This window comes from Camelus ferus, chromosome 3 (assembly GCF_009834535.1).
Source record: "Camelus ferus isolate YT-003-E chromosome 3, BCGSAC_Cfer_1.0, whole genome shotgun sequence".
In the NCBI taxonomy this organism is placed as follows: domain Eukaryota; kingdom Metazoa; phylum Chordata; class Mammalia; order Artiodactyla; family Camelidae; genus Camelus; species Camelus ferus.
In genome coordinates this window covers 54,815,519-54,834,923 of record NC_045698.1, presented here as the reverse complement: position 1 = coordinate 54,834,923, position 19,405 = coordinate 54,815,519, and the positions used below count along the sequence as shown (strand labels likewise).

At 41.9% G+C, this 19,405-nt stretch overlaps 1 long non-coding RNA gene across 1 annotated transcript; it reads right to left on the bottom strand.

The window, feature by feature from the left end:
- Positions 1–5,047: 5,047 nt before the first annotated feature.
- Positions 5,048–19,170, bottom strand: LOC116662166. The gene is made up of 4 exons (XR_004318160.1): positions 19,160–19,170; positions 17,617–17,622; positions 9,648–9,653; positions 5,048–6,603 (listed from the first exon to the last, which is right to left on the bottom strand). It is a non-coding gene; the product is annotated as an uncharacterized LOC116662166 (long non-coding RNA).
- Positions 19,171–19,405: the final 235 nt, after the last annotated feature.

The following is a 19,405-nucleotide window of genomic DNA, read 5'->3' as shown; positions in this document are numbered from 1 at the left end:
AAAAGCTAGAGAATAAGAAAACTTCAGCAATATTCAGGGCCATGAATGGATAGGGTTTTAGTTTAAAATTCTTGAATCAGTTAGTTTCAGTTCACTGACTTCATTTCAACCCCTGATCCTTATGGCAGCCCCAATGTCTACTACACTGCCTGGTCTTTAGTTGGTACTGAATAAATCTTTATTGAATTCAATTAAATTGATTTGTTTTGCCACGTATAAAAGTAGCAACAACAGCCCAACAATCATCTCAAAATACTTTCCAAGTCCTATTAGCTTACCCTCTCTCTTACAAAAGGTTTAGACTCATATTTCTGTAAGCAAGATTTTGGATAACTTGGCCCCACAAATTAGAGTATGCTCTAAAAAACTGTAAGAGTTATCAGACATAAACTCCAATAGAATACCCTAGTATGGTTACATTTCCTACAAATTTGAAATAGTGTGATATTTAAAAATTAATAAAATCTCTACATGTACAAATTCTGAAGTAACTTAAATCTCCCAAATTTAAGTTCTTTTCAAGGATCACATAATTTCAAAGCTGGCAGGCCAAATGAATTGTAAAACTGAGTTGAGGTTATTACCTAAATTACTCAAGTTTTGCATTACACGAAGTCTTAAGGGCCACATCCTCTTCATAAAATGCCACCAGCCTCTACATATCACCATGGGACAACATAAATGAAATACAACTTTACAGCTTGATGGCAAAAGCTTTAGAGGCCAAACAGACTCAGAAGCCTTAAGCCAAAAAACTGTCCTCCACTTCTCCAAAATCTATGGCACCACAGAGAACAGTGCCTGGACACATGATGCAAAGATGAAAATTAAACTAAAGAGACACGTGACTGATTTGCACCCACATGTCCAAAAGCTGGTGGTGGTGGCCCTCAGACAGCAGGCTCCTGGGAGCTCTAAGAATCAGTTATCCACCAAGCTTTCTAGCCCTTATAGAGTCGTAAGCTCTCAGATTTTATCTGGATGAGAAACCACAGACCTCTCAGAAGCCACATCATTTGAGGGTGAGAAATTTGACAGATAAACAAGTTACTAAATGACAAAGTGAGCTTTGCCTATTGTGCACTGGAGCAACGGCTGGAAATGTTCCTGACCAGTTCCACACAGCCCGGCAAACACTCCCATTCAGAGTGTGAGAGAGGGGGTGGGGAGAATAACAATGGAGGTTCCCCTCCTCCATTAGATGTTCACTGAAATTGTCCTTGGTCTCTATTCCACGGAGTCATTACAAAGCAAGAACAGAACAAAAATCTAAGAAGACAGGAATCAGGGCAAAGATTGGGATGACAATGAAACGAAGGGGATAGACGTCTTTTACAAGCACATACGAATCTGCACTAACCTGTTGCTTCTTTTCTTGGGTTTCATACTTCCATGGCCTTCCTAATTAGGGAAAAACTAAAGCCAGTCACTTTTGGTGCCTGTATCAACCTTGTAAGACACACTAAATTCTTCCTGTAATGCATTACTGTCAGCCTCCCTCACTCATCTGGAGTGATTTTTCCAATTAACCACAACAGGCATTTCACTCAAGCCCCCTATTCTAACTCAGAGGCTGGGTCCTGAAGAATGGGACTTCAGGCGGCTGCTGACAGTTCTTTTGTCATACAAGCTGCTCTAGACAAACAATATTGACTACGAATTTGTCAGGACTTTCCATGGCCGTCAGTCATTCCTGCCCTTTTGCCTTCCTGGACACCCCTGAATTTCCTCTCACTCCCATCCTTAAAAAAATAAATAAATAAAGCAAAAAATTAAAATCCCTCAAAGTTTGAGTCTGTACATGTCCTGGAATACCTAGAATTTGAAGGTTCATTTGCTATAACTAATGTATCCCTTACTTGGGAAATTAAAAGCTATAAAATGATACACTGCCTCAGAGAAATGAATGCCATAGTTTCAAGTCAGAATGCTTTGGAGTTGGTTTTTTTTCACTCGTATTTATTTATACAAGATCTCAGAAAATACAATGCAGGCAAAGATTTAATCCACAGGTCCCAAAACCCAACACCTTCAGTGACCAAAATTATAAATTATAAATTATAAAAATTCTAGGTATAAGAAAATCGGGACCAATGAAAACTGGGGTATGTAGCCTCACTCAGTTTTTCAAACACTGTGCTAACCAAACAAAGCACATCTGAGGGTCAAATTCACAGCACATGCTATACTGCCTGGTTTAGTACACCCACACACACCCACACACATAGAGTACCATAACTCCTTTCTCTTCTATGGGCACATATGTATTTTTTTTTTAGATGAAGTCAGATAGAAGGAGAAAAAGCAGGAAAAAGAATACGGACTCTTAGTTTATAGACAGTTCATACAGACAGGATTCGGACGTCTTGGCTTCTGCTAAAAGGAAAAGAGCTCCTGCACCCATATTCCTTGCTAATCAAGATTCCTACAGTAGGCAACATTTTTCTTTCCACCCTCATCTCCACTCTGTGAGCGCTGAAGCAAAGCCAGCTTCCAGAACAGGAACTCTCCCTAGTTAATCCTCAAGCAACAAGAGGTGTAGTTACTCCTGCTCAACAAAGGCTATGACCACTTCTGAGAGCTTCTCTGCAGAGCTTGAATTAGGACGAGGGCCCCCACTCTGGCAATAGACAGGCTGGTCTGGATCTTCTAACAAAATGACTGATATCAGCACCAGAACTTCCAAAGTTACAGTTTCTTCCCTTTGACTCTTGAATGAGAAGGAATTTGTTTTTGTAATTAAAGTTTAAAATTTTCTTCTCTCTCCAAGGTTTTCTCAGCCAACATGCTTGTGATCTGTTGGCTTGGATGACAGCGATGAACAGGAATAGGACACAGCATCCCTTTTCTTACTGCTCTCCTCCTGCACCTCTGCCACTAGAAGGCACAAACTGTTCTCATATGATGAAATATCGGCTGCTTTTCAGCACGGTTGGAAGGTACATACACAATTACAACCCTGTTTGCAGGTTTGGTTCATAATAAAACTAAAGTCTAAATGATTAAATATAAAGCAGAAATTTCAAAGCACATCTAGTTGACATAGAAGCTAATTTCATCTTTTTTTCTTTTTCCTGATTTATGAAAACCGGTCACAAACTGATGCAGATTCAAACCAGGAGGGAGAGGTGGGAAACAGATCTCAAGATATGGGCCTTCTGGAGCTGATGCCTGAACCACAAGGAGAAAGGATCTGGCCTGAAGTCAGTGGTAGAATCATCACATCAGATAATGCAACCAAATTTTTTAGTAGGGAAGGAGTTAGGCAACCTACTAAAAAACCACAGGCCTGATCTACATTTTTTTAACTTATGACCATGTCTAGAAATGTTGCTTAACTCTTCTGTGCCCTGTTGTTTTAACTCTCAGAGCTCCATGCGACTTAATCTCTCTCCCTCCTCTACTTTAGATATGAGTGAGGGTACCCAAGCCTGCACAGCTATCAGAGTATCTTGAAAAAGCCTTTTTTCTTTTTGAAATTGAAGTATAATCAGTTTACAATGCTGTGTTAATTTCTGGTGTACAGCATAGTGATTCAGATATATATATATATATGTACACACATACACATACACTCCTTTTTATATTCTTTTTCATTATAGGCTATTGCAAAATACTGAATGTAGTTCCCTGTGCTATCTATAGTAGGTCCTTACTGTTTATGTATTTTATATATAGTAGTTAGTATCTGTAAGTTCCTAATTCCCAATGTATCCCTCCACCTCCCAGAAAGCCTTTTTTAAAAAATGAAGATTCCCTGCCCTTACCCCAACCCCTTGACCTACTAAACCAGAAATCTATAGCCTAGCAGGGAGGGTAATAGCTCAGTAGTAGAACATATGTTTAGTATGCACGAGGTCCTTGGTTCAGTCCCGAGTATCTCTATTTAAAAAGAGAAAAAAGAAATCTGCAGCCTAAGGCAGTTTTACCCAGATATCCAGATGAATCCAATGATCAACCAGATTTGGGAAATCACTGGGCCGGAGCGAAAAGGGCAAACATATGCACATCAGTCACCTCTACTACTCCTCTGTCCATGGCAGGCATTAATAGTCAGTACCAGCACTCTTTTCCACTGAGCCCAGCCAAAGCCTCAGAACCCTTCTCCATGGGGAGCTCCAGGCAGCCACCACCAGTCAGTGAGAGCTGGCTCACAAACTGAAACCTGTCTACCATCCCTGGGTGAGAAACAACTAACCCAATAGCGTTTTGTGCTCAGTTGCATCTTTAGCCCAACATCTAGAATAGCTCATTGTACAGTAGTCCCCTGTTATCTGTGATTTTGCTTTCCAGTTTTAGTTACCTGTGGTCAACCACAGCCCAAAAATATTAATTGGAAAATTCCAGAAATAAACAATTCATAAATTTTAAATTGTGCACCATTCTGAGTAGCGTGATGAAATCTGGCCACATTCTGCTACATCCTGCCTGGGCTGTCATGAATCATCCCTTTGTCCAGCACACCCCTCCCACTGGCCACTTAACAGCCATCTGGGTTATCATAGCCACTGTCATGGTATCACACAGTGCTTGTGTTACCATGGAAGCAATTATTTTACTTACTTTACTTAACCCTTATTTAATGATGGCCCCAAAGCATAAGAGTAGTGATGCTGGCAATTCAGATCTCCCCAAGTGCTTCCTTTAAGTGAAAAGGTGAAAGTTCTTGACTTACTAAGAAAAGAAAAAAATCATATGTTGAGGTTGCTAAGACCTACAAAAAGAACGAAGTTTCAATCTATGAAATTGTGAAGAAGGAAAAAAAAAATCCTTGCTAGTTTTGCTGTCATGCCTCAAAAAGAAAAAGCTACGGCCACAGTGCAGTGCATGATATGTACTTAGTTAAGATGAAAAAGGCATTAAATTTGTAAGACAGTTTGAGAGAGAGAGACCACATTCACATAATGTACTACAGCATTGTTATAATTGTTCTATTTTATTATTGTTTTTCTTCATCTCTTACTGTGCCTAATTTGTAAATTAAACCTTATCATAGGTATCCATGTATAAGAAAAAATAGCATACATGGGGTTCAGCATCCACCAGGGGTGTTGGAACATACCCCCCACAGGTAATGGGGGACTACTGTATAATCCTCTTAGATTTACAATACCTTTTCAAATTACCTGAGCTCCTTTGAGCCTTTCAAAAGCCTTGTGAGGTGAGAATGGCACGTACACTACAGATTTGACAGGTGAGGAAACTGGAAGTCACTGCAGCTTTGTCTCATCCAGGGTCAGAAAGCTGAGGACAGATCTCCTGCCTCCCAGACCAGCATTCATCCTTCTAGACCGAGCTGGGCATGGAGTGTTAGGGCAACACTACCACCAGAGCCTAGCAAGAAACAGGGACAAGAGGGCAAACAGCGCAGAAAAGGACACCTAGGCTCAAGAGGTTTAGTAAGTTGCCCAAGGTCTCGAAACTGCAGAGCCGGAACTCTAAGCAGGTCTGTCTGACCCTCGATCACAGGGCCTCCCAAACAAGCACAGACTAGGAAAGGGCTTTTCCTCTCCTCTCGCCCATCTGCCCTCATTCCTGCTGCTCCCCCAACCTAGTTCCCTTCCTCCCACTATTAACATCCTCCCAGCCACGCACACCTCTCCACAGCCCCCTTTTGCCCCTGCAACTCCCTTCCAAAAGCAGAAGGAAACCGCCCAGCTTACTCAGAGCAGGCCCAGCCAACTGACTTAAGATAAGACAAGCACCTTGGCAGTGAGATGTGAATATAAAATTGCAAACAGCTTTTGAAGTTGCAGATCCATAATCTTCTAAGCCAAAGAAGAGGGGTTTGCGTCTTCTCCCCCTCATCTAAATCAACACTCAAAGGTCTGAAATGAGTCCAGCCAGCCTTCGGATGTGATCTCACAAGCCTGCCTGCCACACACATGCATTTCCAGCCTGTCGCCTGAGCACAACCCCCACATGGCTTGTCACCACTTGATACAGGGGACGTGTTTCTGCTGAAATCAAAGTGAAGGGATGTGCTTTGCTGCCCTTTCATGTGCTCAAATACGTCCTGACTGATGTGGTTAGGCCCTTATCTCTTTAAGAAACTAAACTTTCAAGTTTAGGAGAAGGATGCAGAGGTTTCAGAACACAGAGGCTGATCAGAATTCCACCTACCACTTTTTAGTGTGTAACCTCGGTCAAGTTACTTAGTATCTCTCATCTCAGCTTTTCCATTTGCAAAATGAAAATCTAACAATAGCATTATTGTTATAAAGTTGTTATAAGTATTAAAATTGTTGATCCATGTAAAGAACTTAATCCAGTGGCAAGTATAGAGTAAGCACCAAGTATTAACCATACTGTTCATTTTAAAACAGAAACAGAAGGTTTGGGACATATATCACATAACCTTTGGATGTTAGATGGCATCTCAACAGGTCCTCATAGTATTTTAGGGTCACAGTAAATAGGTTTAGATGGTCATGCATAAAAACTCTAATGTTTGTATTATCATTATTTTCAATGAAATGACTACAGGCATAGAAAGTAATAAGAATAAAATTTCTTTTAGAATTAAGTCAGCCTAAAATAACAGTGCTTGCTAAGAATATGTAAGATTCTTTAGCTTCTTTATAGAACACATTTCCAAATTTTCTACAAAGAGCATGCCTTATTTTATGGTCAGAAAAAATAAAACAAAAATACATATATGATAAAATTAAGCAAAACATGTCTTATAGTGTATAAACACAGTATCTGCAGGAAACTGCAATCAAAAAATAAGTAAGTACACTATGATTGCATCATAGCTTCCCCTACTGGCACAATTAGACAGTTCTTTTGGAAAGTTTTAGAGACTTAAGTTTCCAAATCTAAACGGAAATGGGCCCCAGATATTATTGGCAGTACTTTTCAGCCCAGAGAAAGACAAAACAAAGAATTTTTTGCAAATGGAGGCCACCACCTGAGCCAGTTCCATCTGTGTTTGCATGAAGCCTCAGCAACACAAGCCTGTTGATCTGCCACCTGCACATAGACAGACAGACATACATACACACACACACACACACACACACACACACACACACACACACACACACACCCCTTTACATGCACAACCCAAGAAGCGGAACTCCTTTACCCTGCTTTGTTTCATGGAGTACCAGACAGATATTGGCAGACCCCATGTCACTTTTTTCTTAGTGCATTCTGGGAATTTTAGCCCCCCCACCCCACTTTAAATAGAAACATCCCCAATTAGGGCACTATTTCAACAGGTAAAATATTAATTCTCATGAATTAAAAAGTGCTGGAGTACTGTAAGTATACAAAATAAAGTTTAAAAACTGGTATCAAAGACCCCACTTTGAAGTACTCGTATAAGAAAGATCAGGCACCGGAGTGAACGTTATCTGTTCTTTGGATCTATAAGCAGAGGGACCAGCTGGGTCATTTGGCATGGGACAAAGTCCAGGGGACCTCAAATGTTGGGTTCTGTCTGGTGGTAAATTCGGGGCCTCCTAGAGGCTGAGAGAGGCCTTAGCCAAGTCTAAATTTGGAAACTTAATGAATATATCAAAAAATGAACAAATGTTGAAACACTGTTATAAAAATTATGGTATTTTTCATATGTTTACATTTAGCAAATGAATGCACTTGACCCAAGAATAATTTTAATAACCACATATATGCCTTCTTTGAAGGCAGCTTCAGAAGTCAAATATTGAGGCCCATCAGTAATGTGAGGCTGAGGGCTGAAGCCCAGTGGCCCCCTACCCCACCCTGTAATATACCTGAGAAAATTCAAGCAGAGGACAGGGAAAGGACAGCATTCTCTCCAATGCTGCTCTGAACTCAGCTCCGGCACACTTAATCCTGGCGGCATCAGAGGTGTGGGAAACAAAGGCCAGGATGAGAAACCTCAAACTGAGGGCTGTCCAAACCTCATGCGGCTCTTGAGCCCCTCTAGCCAAAAACTAGACACACATATGAGATCTAAAACAAGAAAACCTAACCTGAAATAACTTTCTCTGCTTGTGGGTTGTCAAGCTGCTAATGGCCACATTCTCTTCCCACATCCCCCTCTAGACTTTATCATTTTTACACAAAACAGATTTGTTCTAAGGCCCCAGCATCCAAAGGCATCGAAGAGGGAAACTGGTTCCTTGAAGACAGTGATGAGTAGTCTTAGCTCCAAAGCCCCTCTGGGAGAGAAAAATACGATGATGATAGCAACCTATGTAACTATACTTCCACAGGATGCAGAGATAATTGCACGCTCTGGGCTTTATTGGGCATCTCTGTGATGACTGTCTGACACGGAGTCCCCTGAAGCACAGAAGCAGAAAGCCAAAGAAAAGGCCTCTGGGATTTCTACATCACGTTAGTAATGAAAGGAAGACAGGCAGAATGATGCAAGGGACATCCCCCAGTGATCTCATGACAAACTTATTCATCCCTTCCTCTGTTCAGGGATATAAAGATGTTAACTTGGCAACTGTTAACCTCAGGTCCCCACATTCTCCATAATTTGCTCTCACAGTGTCTGGTACAAAATGCATGTGGTAAATGTTAACTGATCTGTATTAGTACTGTGGAAATAAGTTAGAACTTAGATTCAGAAATCCTTTTTAATTCTTTATTGGTGAGTCTCCTACTTAGGTCATCATGTACGCTCAGTTATTTACTAGCTTGCTCTACATGACAGCAGAACATGCTAGTTATGCTTACTGCTCAACTCTCCCTGGTACACACACACGTGCGCGCGCACACACATACATCTTCCCAGTGGTAAGAATACTGTTCCCTGTTGTTTCACTTTGTGGTTTGGAGGTTTGAAAAATAATAATAGTTTTTTCCAGGAAGAATATCAGAGGAAAGAAAATACAGAATGATAGATCTATTTAATTTAAGAAAGAACAAAAGTGATTCTCCAAGGAAAAGGGGGAGGGTCCCTGACATTAATAGAAGTCCATGCCCACCTAAAAGTAAAAAGCCAAATGGATTAGTTTATTATAAATAAATGTGAAGAGGGATGAAATTTTCTCTTCCCGCTTTCACATGAAGAGAACTGAATACAAATGCTATTTGGGTCAGCAATAAAACACGTCCACACCAAATTGCAGGATACTATCCTCATCAGAAGAGACGGCCTACTGAGAATACTGGACCCAGGGAGGTGGTAAGCTTCCACTCCACCTCTCTACTCAAAAGACAGAGTTCATTCTCTTCCCTTCTGTACACGCACACTTTCAAATCTCAGACATGCACCTAATTGTCTGTTTTGTAATAAGGAAGTCTCCAAAGGAAGATTATGTTGCTGAGGGACGGATGGCCACGTTCCCTGAAAAACTGCAGAAGTAAAGAATGAATGCACTTTATGATATGCCCCTCAGTAGGGAATTGTCTGTGTTCCAGCAGTTCTGACCCAAAAGTTGCAAGATATCCAGTGTGAAAACATGGGCAGCCCCACTGGCCACTGTTCTCCCTCAAATTAGATGAGAGGTCACTCCTGCAGAATGAGTTAAACAGCAGGACCTGGCCAGATTGCTTTTCATATACTCTACCCTAAAACCCTGTGGTCAGTGCCTTTTAAAGCAGCTGGGAGCAATTAAAACATGTAGCAAAGGCATCAAGGTGAGTTGTCAGGAAGACTAGTGTTCCCTCATAATAACAGTATCAACAACAACAATAATAACAGATGGCTGTTTTCAAACAAGCAGAGAAGAAGAAATTTACTTTTCCAAGTCTTTTATTTTTCTTGGTCCCAAAGCACTTTGGACTTCCCTATTCATCATGCATTTTGTAACTGCCGTTACACATCTATCTCTCCCACTGGTTGATGGACTTTATAAGAGCCCTGCCTCATTCTTATCTTTATATTCATAAAGCCTTCAGGGTAAGTGGGAAGTAATAGACTCTCAATAATTGTTTGATGGATGGATAAATATATGAAAAAATAATGTACATCAGAGGGCATCAGGAAATAATATCAAAAATTCTTGAGATAAAAATCAGTGAGATCACTAAAGTACAATTTCCCACGTAAATCACCCAAACACTGAGGGCACTTCATTGTTCCCTAGATTTTATCAGTGATTCATTATAAATAATTATATGAGCACTCTAGATAATGGAATGATGAAATGTGCACTTGTCATCACTGATGATGTCAGAAGCCAAAATAACCAAAATAGCTACAGTTTGTGTGACCAGGAAAAGAGACACACTAGGGATTCTGGAGGTGATAGTGTCAGTTCCCTGGAAAGTCTGGAAGTCATCGTCTCAAACAGGAGGGCTTAAAGAAGCTGAGGGCGGTTTGTTCTCTTGACCCCAGGGTTAGCACTTACTGAGGGGCAGGAAGTTGGAAGAGGACCCGGGGTCAGACCTCTGCAATGGTGTGAAGTGGGTGACATTTGTCTTACCTTCTTTTACTGCCCTCCTCATTGTCTCTTCACTGACCCTGATCTGTCTGTCCTTAGTAATCACACTGAGGAATTTCCAACAGAGTAACCCATACCAAGGTATAAATTACTTATAATGATCGTACAAATTAGTCCCCCATGGGCATTTGCCTTTTTAATGAGAAGCAGTGCTGTTACTCCAAGAAGTAATGAAATAGTAGAATTGCTATCATGAATATAGCAAGGGATATACTTGGATGATGGTCAGTGCTAGCTTGGAGTTGAATAGGTAGCTACCCATTGAATTAACTATAAACATTTTTTAATCTTCGGAAACTTAAGATGCAGACCCTGGATCTCCTGTGACGATGTGACTATTCCCGTTTGAAAAATAAACACTTCCACCTCCTAGAGTGGTGGCTAGCCAAGGGGTTATCAGGCTTCAGGCACTGATCAGTGATTCTCTAGAGACCCCAAGTGGTCAGAACAGGAACTCATTTTTGTAAAGAACAGAATGAAGCAAGAGGGGATGCTAAATAGGGCAAAATTAAGACCTACAGTTCGGTGATCTCTATTAAGGAAACATTTGGAATTTTCAATAGTGGACAGTTTGAGTCATTTACTTCTCCATCTACTTTTGTTTCTCTATCTTTTCTCTTCTTGATCTGTATTTTACTCCCATTTGCTTTAAGTGCCTTTGAGGGCCCTTGTCCTTACTGGGCCCTTGTTGTCCATTTTTATTGCTTTACCTGGATTGTCTACACAACAAAAACCACCTTACCCTTCAAAGGATCCAACAGAGAATGTGTTTCTCTCATGCATTCTAAGGGCTCCTGCATCTTGTTTCACTCTGACATTCACCTGGTCTTTTGTTATTTGATTGTCAAACATACCAGCATGTACTCTCAGATAAGTACAAGAATATGCTATTGCTGCCTTTGATTTTCACACCTCTTCTGCCAGAAGAGTGTTTTGTTTCTTCAGGGGCATCAGATGGACTATCCTAGGGGATTCAATTAGAAATGCTGGATTTTAGTTACTGCTAGTTAATCAGTTCATTGTGACACTCAGGAAATAGAAACAGCCATGTTTTCCTTCAGAGATGATCCTTCCCAACAAATAAAAATAATTTCCATAGATTTGTAGTAAAAGCAATAAAAGCATCTATTTTAACCTGAAAGTTTAGTACATATACTTTTTTGTATTGGCAAAATACAAAAATGCTAGTGGGGCAAAATTAAGTTGGCAATTTTGTTTTCCTCTCCCAAATTTTCTTATCCAACTACTAAAATTATATAGATATATATCATATGTTAAAATGTACTCTAACCAATATGTACTAGAAGAACATTTCTCTGGAATGAGAATGTAATTCCTCCTGGCTTTGAACTAATCACATCTCCATAATAGAAAGAGCTGGATCACATCAGTAAGAATGGGGTGTGGACTGCAAACATATCATCTATAAATCTTATTGAGCTCCTGCTTTGCCTTGTAATTCTAGTTCAAGATCATAAACAGGTTTCTCCAATTCGTTTTTAAAACTCCCCATGTCAGATGATGCCCTCTCCACTAAATTCTGAGTGGTCTGGATTTAAGACTGAGAGTAGGTCAGGCAGGCCAGTTGTAGAAGCAACAGGCTCAGAAGGACATACCTTATCTGGACTCATATTTGGGAAGTTTCTTGTCATTCATAGAAGCATAGGATTTCCCAGAAAAATCTATCAAATTAATGGTTCATTCATAAAATAAACACATTCATAGTTATAAATGGTTGATTAATGGGGAGTCATGTCCCAGACATTTATGGGATCAGAGAGCTTTTTAATCAAAGGGTATAAGGGGAGGGGAAAAAAGAAGTGGGTAAACTTTTTTTTTGGTTTGCTTCCTTCACTCAGCCCAACTTGGAAATAGCAGAGACTACTGAACATCATTCGATGGTATCTTTATTGTGTTACTAAAACCCAGGACCATGATCTCGGTGTAAAAGCAAGCTAATTTCTCAGTCAGTACTGTGGACTGAATTTTGTTCCCCCAAGATTCACAAGTTGAAGCTCTGGCCCCCAATATGATGGTATTTGGAGATGGAGCCTTTGGGAGGTAATGAGGTAAAGATGAGGTCATGACGGTGGGGCCCTCATGATGGGATTGATTAGTGTCCTTAGAGAGTTCTATGTCTCTCTCTCCACCATGTGAAAACACAGCAAGAAGACAGCTGTCTGCAAGTCAGGAAGACAGCTCTCACCAGAAACAAATCATACAGGCACCCTGATCTTAGATTTCCAGCCTCTAGAACTGTGAGAAAATACGTTTCTGTTGTTTAATCCACCCAGTCTACGGAATTTCACTGCAGCAGCACAAGCAGACTAAGGCACATTTTGGTACAGATAAGTGAGGTGCTACTGTAACAAATACCTAAACATGTGGAAGTGGTTCTGGAACTTGGAAATAGATACAGGCTTAATAAGTTTAAGATGCAAACTAGAGATGTATATGTTAAAGATGATTCTGGTGAGGTCTTACACAGAAACAAAGAGCATGTTACTGGAAGCTGGAGGAAAGGAGATCCTTGTTATCAAGTGCTAAAGACCTTTGTGTACATTGTTCGGGTGTTTTTTGGAAGGTAGAACTTGCAAGCAATGAACTTGGATATTTAGATGAACAGACTTCTAAGCAAAGTGTTGAAGGAGCAGCTTGGCTCTTCCTGACTGCTGATAGTAGAATACAAAAGGAGAGAGATGAATTGAGAAGGAATTGTTAAGCAAAATGGAACTAGACTTTGAAGACTTATAAAATACTCCACCTATTCATTTTACAAAAAATTAAAAAAACATGGTCTGTACAAAACACCAAGTATGTAGCCAAGTTATCACCCAATAAAGAGCTTAAGAGATTTTACAAGCAGAAACACCATCAGTTTGAACAGAAGGGCGTGGAGACAGGATGAACTGGAGGAAGGCTGTTGTTGGACTTCTCATATTTGACAGGACTGAAAAATTGAGCTATTTACCATGTGCTATTATTTAAGAAGAGGGGGAAATGACCCCAAAAGCAATTCAGAGATCATCAGAGCCCCTGCCTCAGTTTCAACAGGCCAGATGGCCTACAGCTGAAGCTTTAGGGGTGGGGCCTCCCAGAGTCTCAGGGGCAGGACCCCAGCCTGACAGAGCCATGAGGTGGGACACTGGCCTAACAGATGTGCCTAGCACCTTGCAGTGACACTGCTACCCCAGTGGGCCTGGAAGGTGGGACATAAGCCAAAAAAGATTATTCTTGAGCCTTAAGATCTAATGGAATTAGCCTTGCTTAGAACCCATCATTCCTTGCTTCCTTCCAATTTCTCCCTTTTGGAATAGGAATGTCTATCCTCCTTCACCACCACTGTATTTTGGAAGCAACTGTATTTTGTCTAGTTTCACAGATTCACAGCTGGAGAGAAATTTTGCCACAGGAATTAATCCTACCTCAAGTCTCACCAATATCTGATTTAGATATTTAGATGAGACTTTGAATTTCAGACTTCAGAATTGAGGTTGGAATGAATTAAGACTTTGGGGGTTACTGGGATGAAATGAATGTATTTTGCATGCTAGAGGGACATACATTTTGGTGGACCAGAGGCAGAATGCTATGGATTATCTCATATCCCCAGAAACTTCATATATCATAGCCCTAAACTCCAATGTGACAGCATTTGGAGATGGGATCTTTGAGAGGTAATTAGGTTTACATGAAGTCATAATGGTGGGGCCCTCATGATGGGATTAGGGCTCTTATAAGAAGAGACACCAGAGAGCTGGAACTCTCTCTCCCCTTCATGTGAGGACACAGCAAGAAGGTGACTGTCTGCAAGTCAGGAAAAGTTTCACTAGAAACTGGCCATGTTGGTTCTCTGATCTCAGACTTCTAGCCTCCAGAACTGTGAGAAAGTTAATTTCTGTTATTTAAGCCAACGATGGTATTTTGTTACGACAGCCCAAGCAGACTAAGATTTTATACACAATGCTGGTTTCCTACACAATGCATATACCAACCTGTCTAGAAGTTAATTCCAACATGACCTGATTTCCACTGGCCAGAGGCACTGATCTAGATCCCTTCTGCATATAGGCACCCTCTTCCCTGGGGCATTTTGCCTTTGCTCTTAAAACTTAACTAAGTTAGTCTTTCAAATCTCCTTTATGTATAAATGTATTTTAATTGTGCAATATAAGACCTGCTGTCTGGTATTCTCAATTTTTGTCAAAAGAACCTTAAACCCGTGCCCACCCAGCCCTAGCTGCCACACTTGAGGATTCTGAGAAGTCAGGGAAGACTCTGGACAAAATCTTTATTTCCTAGCAAGAGCTTCTGTGCCAAGCTCCTAATTTGATTCCCAATCTGCTGAGTTCAATTTCTTCTTCCTTCTCTAAGACCTAGGTTGAAACGAAGTGAGGCAGTCTGCTCTGAACGTCCATCTCCTGGGACCCTGCCAACTTTATAACTTCAGAAGAGCCAACACATTATTTCATTACAAAACCCTGCCATTTGTTAATTCCTAAAATACTTATTGAGTGACTAATATGTGAAGGCTATCACACTGAATCTATAACAATTTGGTTTTATTTTCCTTTTGTTTTCCAAAATCATTAGAGTGTACTGATGTATAAAGAAAAAAATTTTAATTAGCTGAAGAATTAGCACTATGATTGCCTTAGGGAAGAAACTTTTCCTTTTGGACAGTCTGTTGTGGTAGAAGATGGGCCCTGAAGGTATGGGGGTCATAGGAATAAAAGCAATAAAGGAGACAGCTAAACTGTCCTGCTAGTGCTCCACAGGAGAAAATTATAGGGATTTGCTGTTGGTCCAGATTGAGAGGGGAGAAGAGGAGAGATGGAGAGCCACTCGAATGACATGGTAGGAAGATGGGGAATGTGTAAGGCAAAGTAGTCAGTGAAGAGTCTACCCTGGTGAGCTGACTTTCAAAAGAAAGAATGGTTAAAAAAATTTTTTTTTAAATAAGAATTGGATTAAAAACAAGAACTGAGCAGCTGTCAGAAATGCTTTGTATTTTGGCAGTGAATCCTCATCTAACTCTCCACCCATTTACCCCGTGTACATGGCCTTCTGGTCACTGGCGCCCCCTGGAGTCCCCTACGCGCTGCCTGCCTGCAGGGCTGTTTGCAGGGACCATTGTTTCTGACTCCTCAGAGCCCTTTCAGGCCCTGCCAACCCAGCCCATGCCAATTGCTCAAGTCTTTAAAAGTCCATAAAAGTGATTTGGTAAATTAGTAAATTCGGTAAATTCAGCAAATTGGTCATTCAACAATTGGCAAATTGGACTGATTGTACTAGTGCTAGTAGAACAAAATCATTTCCAGGCTTTGGCAAGCCTGCCCACCATTAGATTCAATATAGTGCTTTGATGTTCACTCCCTCAATTCCCCTTCTTTCCCCAGGAAATGCCAAAATGTCTGAAATCCAAGAACCAGCCCTCATTCTCTGAGAGGACCAACGGTTTAGACTTAGGCCCAGAGAGATCATCCCTGACTAGAGTTCATCTCTACAGGTCTCCTTCAAGCAAAAGATTAGGAGAAAATTATTAACTAGGTTTACCCATAAGAAGAAGTATCCTTAAATAAGAGAAGCTACTATCAACCTGGGCAAGTGAATAAGGTCAGAAGTAGGACATAGAGCAGTGGTTAGAACACATATACAGGTCCAAGGAGGGCCTGCCCTTCAGCTCCACCTCTCATCTTAGGCACACTGTCCAGGGGACAAAGGAGAGGCACATGGGACTACAGAAAAATCAACCTCATGTACGTCTCCCTTTTCTCCCCTGTAGTCCACTCGTTGCATCTTTTAGGAATTTAGCCCCAGATGCCATGAAGGAGGCCAGCTCAGACCTCTTTTGATGAAGGCATCCTCTAACCTTCAGAGAGACCATCCCCTACTCTGCCACTGAGTGGGAAATCACATTGCTCCCCTGAGGAACACTCTTCCCAAGTGGTCCAGGGCTGAGTTCTCCTACAGATCCTGGATGTGCCCAGTTCACGGGGATGGACTGCCTGGAGCAGAGCTGAGTTCTGCCAGAAAAAAAACAGGGCAGAAGGAATGTTGATGTGGGGGAGAAAGTGAGAGAACATCTATTCTTTTTGCCTTATAACCATCTCTCTTTTTCACCAAGATAGATAGAAGAGAGCTAAACATAAACTGAAAGAGGTCTTATTGGAATGAGCAGGAAAACTCCAGTTGGAAACATTAAAATCACACAAAACACTCAGAGCACCCCCGTTGGCAGCCCCAAGCACCAGATCAGCCAACACTCTGCATCTTGAGAGCCAAAAACACAGCTGCAGAAATGCACACTGTGCAGCAGCTGCAGTAGAGTCCCACGCTGGGGAAGAGGGAAAAGGTGAGGGTGTGAGTCTCCCCCATCACTCCATCCACAGGTCCCAGGGCTCACCTAGCACCAAGCCAAGGAGGGGGCTATTGGCCTGTGTCCTTCCAGGCAGGGGACAGTGGGATGAACAGTGTACCCAGCCTCAAGCCTGGGATCCTCCTGCTATGGGCCACCTGAGCAGTGGGAACAGTTACCTTATAGCTGGCCGCTGAACAAGGAGTTGGAGGTTATGTGAATGAGGGACCAGCTGCTCTGTGCTCAAGTTTAAAAAGTTGCATTATTGTGAAGAAACAAAGTCTCTCTTGGGCCCTCTAATCATATATGGGGAGGGGATGTATTTAGTACAACTGAACAAATGTGGAATCTAAAGCAAAGGCCAAAAGACTAGTGCGTGGCTAGCTCTCTCCAGCGATCCTTAGAGAGACACAACCTATTATTAATTATACTCCTTCATTTGCTCAGGAATGGGGCCAGCACACAGGCTACAGGATTGAATGCTCAGCATGTAGCTGTGATAGATCCCCCCGGCATCATCTGCAGCTGCATGAGCACTTTTCAAAAACCACCAAATTCAATACCCCAAACAACCAAGGTTGAATCCTCAGGGACAGGCCAATTCGGCCTGCGGTCTTCAGTGTTTGATGAGTTGCTCTGATTTTGAAAGGAGATCTGACATTCCTGACACTGGGCGGGTTGGGGTCAGCCTGACAGGGGTCAGGAGAAAACGTCCCATGGTCCTGTGGGAAGCCAGCACGAGCCTTCCAGAAACAGCTTGCGCCACTGTCTCCCCAGCCCTCAGCCCACTCCACTTCCTGGGCCTAGATCAGAACAAGGGAAGGAAACAGAATGGTTCATTATTTCATCCTTCAGCCCCTGAGCTACAAGAGCCTTCAGTCATGTAGCTTCCTCCTGGAGTTCACAGAGCGGAGGGGCCCCCAGATGGGCATGAATCGTCCTCTGTTGTCCCTGGCCCGGCCTTCGTGTGGTGTGCTGCGAGGGTTCACACTGTTCACTTGTTGTGCCCACAGCTCCAGCACAGAGTGCTTCTGTCTGCATGGCACATTCAATTCCAATGGTTTCAAATCAAGTCACAAAGGCTGATGTGACCTCTTCCTCAGGAAATAAGAATGTGAGTTTGAGAGGGAATCTTGCTCTCCACAGGGGCCTCATCACTTGGCATGGAAGGGACTTTTAAATATCTTCTAACAAAGATCATAAGCAAATTTTTCTTGAGGATTCCCTCTTTGATCACCACTGCCCCAAACATCTCTGCTATTCATCGGAGGCTCCCCTGGGTTCCTGTCCCCGAGCACTAAGAAAACTCTTGAGGGTCATGCCACAGAGCTTGTCAAGGAAAGGAGAGTAGCTGCAGCATTCAGAGCTCCTCAGCCTCTCCGTGCTGCACCCCCTTACAGAGCCTGAAAGATCAAAACCATAGAAAGGACACACAGCCAGCTGTTAAGTGATACAGCTGTTACCCTCCCCATGGCTGAGCAGGCAGTGGAAATGTTGGGAGAATGGGGAGATCAAAATAGAAAGAAGTTCATCTCAAATCACCCTTCTCTTCTTGGCCAAACAATGTCAGGTGGAGGCCAGGACCGAGGAGCCAGGCTCCTTCCACAGGGAGGTAAGTGCTCATGGCACCATGAGTCAATCAGTGAATAGACTTGTATTTGTCAGTCACCACTGATACTCCTCACTCAGTAAAGCCCTATGAAGAGGACAGAAGCACAAGGTATGGTCCTCAAAGGGATGGATGGCATCTACCCACAACCCAGCGAGGGCGAGGCAGATGGCACAGGGGTGAGAGCACAAGCTTTAGATCCAGTCGGCCTGGGTTTAAATCCAGCTTTCATCAGTCACTAGCTAGAATTTAGGGCAAGTTGTTTATGTCACTATTCTCTCCTTTGCAAAATAAAGATAGCAACGGAGTCAACTCTGAAAGAACTGTTATGAGAATTAAATGAGCCAATGTATACAAGGTACGAACTGATATCAATGTCAGCTATTAATGGGATGAGGAAACATATACATCAAATATTAAGCCAAAAAAAAGATAACATGAGAGACATAAAACTTAGTCCACAAACCTAGGTAACCTGGGTAACACTTGGGTAAGAGGGAACACTTCTTCCATATTCTTTAAATCAACCTAAGTCCAACTCAAGCCCCCAGGAAATGTAACCCAGTCACTGTTGGGGATCCCTACACAGCAATAGGACATTAGTAGGACTTGTGCTGGATGTTAATCTAAACAGTAGGAAAACTCTAGAGTGGCTCCCAAATTTCTGCCTCAGCACTGGGCCCACCATTGACTGAAAGAGGGTGAGACACCCATATCTAGACAGACAACACCTTGGTTCACCTTGAATTTGAGGTTCTTGAAGTATGTCTGTGTGGAGATGCCCAGAACACATTTGTACACACAAGTCTGAAAAATCAGAACTACAGATTAATATTTTGGAGTCACTGGTCTATGGGTACCAATTAAAAGTTTGAGAATTGTTGTGATCCCCTTCTGTAGTGCCTGGCACATAGACAATGGTTTCTCTCTATTTTTGTGTAGGTGATTATATACATATAGTGTTTTACATACAAAATTAATTAATTGCTGTCATATTTTACCTTCTTCTTCTGACACACACACCCTGAAAACAAAATTAGCAAGATA